Source organism: Polypterus senegalus, chromosome 14 (genome assembly GCF_016835505.1).
Source record: "Polypterus senegalus isolate Bchr_013 chromosome 14, ASM1683550v1, whole genome shotgun sequence".
Taxonomy (NCBI): domain Eukaryota; kingdom Metazoa; phylum Chordata; class Cladistia; order Polypteriformes; family Polypteridae; genus Polypterus; species Polypterus senegalus.
This window is the reverse complement of record NC_053167.1, coordinates 106,558,497-106,562,862: the sequence shown is the minus strand read 5'-3', so window position 1 is coordinate 106,562,862 and position 4,366 is coordinate 106,558,497.

The following is a 4,366-nucleotide window of genomic DNA, read 5'->3' as shown; positions in this document are numbered from 1 at the left end:
TGACTTTTAAAACCAACTGGCTAATCCAGTGAGATTTAGGGTGTCATATTATAGAGGATGTATACTTATGCAATCAGTTATTTTGTGTTTTATATTTGTAATTTATTGAGACCATTTAGCAGATATCTACTGTATTTTTATTTTGTCATTAAAGAGACTTTTCCTGCTGCTAATCATCAAAAAAAAAACACCTATTTATATCCAATGCAATTCAGTGTTTTATAACAATAAAACGTGAAAACGTCCAAAGTGTGAAATACTTTTTATATGCACTGTACAACAATAGCTACCCTGATTACTGAGAGGTAATTTTCAGTTACAGTATGTCCTTATTGCCAAAGCTTTAAATGTATAAAGAATACTTCTCAGAATCTAGCAAATACATCTTGACATGTTTAATTCTATTTGCTCATAAATGCATCTCTTGTACTATTCACAGCTAGGCATTTATGTATGCCTCTCCAGAGTCTAGAGAGCTATTTTATTTTCTTAATTGTACTTCGTGTGTATTTATTATTTCAGTTTGCAGCATAAAAGCTCCGTTTTGTACATTTTGCTGTTAGCTGCAGTATCCAGCCATAGTAGAACTACTCAGTTGTTCTTCTTGAGTTGTTAATCATTTGTTAATAAAACTCAGAGGTGAAAGACACATAATAAAGAAGCATATGTGGTAAACAACGGACTTTAGGTCAGCTTCCTTTTTTCCATTAATTTGGCTTTGCAGGTGGTATGGAAAGGCAGCAAAGCCGTTGAACTCAAAAACACAAAATGGCAGAATCAAGCTTCACAAATGCTACACTTTGGAATCCAGCATAAGTGAGTTCTGTTGCAAATACCAGGAAAAAAACTTGCAAAAGAACGAGCAGTTTAATAAGGTAATCAAAGTAAAAAATGTTGGTATAATATAATAATAAATAATAGACTGGACCTTGGACTAAAAATATTTCACCATTTTGGAACAGAATACCAATAAAAAGGATGCTGGAATGGCTGGCGGCACTAAACATTAGTTTCAGCCTGTGATTTGGATCCGTATTGAGTCAGTTTCAGTGTGGAGTTTGCATGTGAGTTTTCTTCAGGTCATAATTTTTTATTTTCTTTTTTAACCACAGATACACATATTATTATAAATGGCAAATACAAATTGGCTCAGTATGAGTGAGTGTGGGTGTGTGCATTATGGAGGCCAACCATGGACTGGCCTTCCATCCAGAGCTGGTTACTCTGTTGTCCCCAGCACTGCAAGGATACAGACCAAAGTTAAAATGACGTTTGCAGCATTAAATCAATACCTACCCACAACCCACTGCCATACTCGAGGACAGGGATAAAGACTGACTGGTAAACTGAGAGAGTTTAGTCTTTAGTTACACCAGCACAGACCAGTACAGTGCATGTAAGAACAGCTGCCACCAATCTGATCTGCTTGTCAATCTCACGGTCACTTTTTCCATCACTCGTAAACAAGATCTCAAGATACACAAACTCCTCCAATAAGGTTAGATCTTCTTCCCTCACCTGGAGAGAGAAATCCATTCTTATCTGAGAGAGAACCACAGACTTGGAGGTGCTAATCTTCATCCCTGCGTCATCTTATTCATCAGTGAATTGCTCAAGTGAATGTTGAAGGTCACAGTCAGATGAGGCAATAGGACAACTAAATCTTTATAAACCAATGATTCTACCCCTAGCCTCCACAAAAGGACACACAAACAGGAGTGGTAACAAAACACAGCCTTGATGGAGCCTGATGTCCACAGTCAATGAAATTGACTAAAGGCAAAGGATTCATACACAACTCTGACTGCATTTATATAGGAAGTGAATAGACTCAAGAGCAGCCCTGTTTCCCCATATTTCTGCAGCACCTCCAAAAACACATGCTGAGGTACACAGTGATATGCCTTTTACCAAATCTATAAAACACATGAGCCAGCAACTGCATCGGGAAGAAGAGCTGGTCGGCTGTTTCAAAGCCAAGATGAACCCATATTGTTTCTCCTGAATCTCTGGCTCAATTATTAGATGAAGTCTTCCCTATAGTACCCTTGACCACCCTTGTTAAATATAGGGACCAAAACTCCATTCTGCCATTCAAAGGGTGCTTTATCTGCATTGCATGCCACATGCTGTGGCTAATGACCAAAATAATGTGACTGTGACTACAAGTGGCAGAAATGAGGTTTCTTCACACTGCTGCTTTTTCACTCTCTGAAAAGCTTAGCAAATCTGGAGAGCCTTAGAGACGGAGTCTAAGAGCCGCCAGTTGATGTAATTTGGGCTTGTCATAAGGATGCCACCCCTGACTGTCAGATGTTTGGGAATTCCAAAGGAAGAGCTGGAAACTGTAGCTGGGGATGTCGAAATCTGGGTTGACCTGATTGGCCTGCTGCCACTGTGACGCAGACTGAAAAAAGCATATTATAGAATATTAATATAATACCTAGACTGTTTCTATTAAAAGTTGTCACACATGCATGCCAGAGGACCATCGTCTGGGCACACCTAAGGTATGCTCTGTTACTAACGATTGTCTCCTTTGTCACTCACAGCCTCAAGAAACCACCCCCTTTAGGACTATGAAGCCAATGAAGTGTCTAATTTTAGACCTGACTTCACTGGAGAGAGACAGACAAGAGTGACCAGTTTGAAAGGGCAACAGTCCTAGTATTGTAACACCATTGAGCATATGCTTTGTATGAAGTTTTGCTTTTTGTTGGAATCAAATGGGGTTTTGCCTGATTGGCACCCCAATTCGAATTTGCCCTGTCTCATCATTCACCCTGCTACAAATTATATATGTATAGAGTTTCTAAACATTAATTTTAAACTTGGCTTTTCTGTATAGCTGCTGACTATTTTAAAACTTTGTAATGTAAAAAACAAATTTGTAAACTAAAAGATAGTTAAAATGGCACATATAAATTAATGTATGAAAAAGCAGTAAACAGCAAAGACACTTTACTGTATATCAGCACCCTGACTGTAGGCCATCTTTTGTCCTTTTTGTTAGTCCATTGCATATCGAAGGCGTCACTAAAACAGACAGCAAGTCTGCTTGGGACTTTGATCATCAAGCATTTTGGCACTTTGTAGCCTCAGCTCCATTTGTGCTGCCCAAAATGAAACTATTGAGGAGTTGTGGTTTTGGCACACATATGGTCTCCCAGTATTACTCTTGAGTAAGGGACACTAGGATAAATAATTAAGGAAAGGAATATTGATTTTTATTAAGATTCAATCTGTCAGGACACCTTTATCAAAAATTAAAGATCCGAATGATTCAGAGGTTGAAACATTGTCTCCTGTCTCTGTGAATTACAAGTGTTTGGAAACTTAAACATATTTAAGTTTCACAGAATATGTCAGAATATGCTTATTAATAGCAGCACCAAGTAACTACTCGACTCTGCAGATCTGAATCAAGATGTGATGGTAAATTGAATTACAGTGGGGGAAATAAGTATTTGATTCCCTACAACCAGCCAGCCAGAATTCTGGCTCCCACTGTTTGGCTCTGTGCCCTTGTGGCACACAGATTACAGTCAATCAATTGATCAGTCAATTACAGATACTCCTGATCGCAACTTATGTTTTATGAAGCACACCTGTCCACAGAATTCATTTCATCCATTTGAACTAAAGACCAAAGAGCTGTCAAAGGACATCAGGGTCAAGAATGTAGACCTGCACAAGGCTGGAATGGGCTCCAAGACCATCAGCAAGAAGCTTGATGAGAAGGTGACAACTGTTGGTGCGATTATTCAGAAAGAGAAGAAATATAAAATGACTACCAATCGCCCTTGGTCTGGAGCTCCATCCAAGATCTTGACTCATTGGGTGAGGATGATCATGAGAAAGGAGTGGGATCAGCCCAAAACTACATGGGAGGAGCTTGTTAATGATCTGAAAGCAGTTGGGACCACCACAGTCGCCAAGAACACCATTGGTAACACACTATGCCGTAATGGATTGAAATCTTGCAGCACCCGCAATGTCCCCATGCTCAAGAAGGCACATGTACAGGCCCCTCTTAAGTTTGCTGGGTTGTAGGGGATTGAATACTTATTTCTCTAAATGACATGCAAATCAATTTATAACTTTTATGTAATGCGTTTTTTTCTGAATTTTTGGTTGATATTCTTTCACTCTCCATTAAAATGAAACTACCATAAAAATTAGAGACTGTTCATTTCTTTGTAAGTGAGCAAACGTACAAGTTCAGTAGGGGGTCAAATTCTTATTTCCCCCACTGTAAGAATGAATACTTTGTGAATATAAATAAGTGAAGGTGTAGATCCACTTAAATTACACTCATGCCAACAATGGTGCCTCGTTAAATCAGAAGAAAACAAAGAAAACTGTA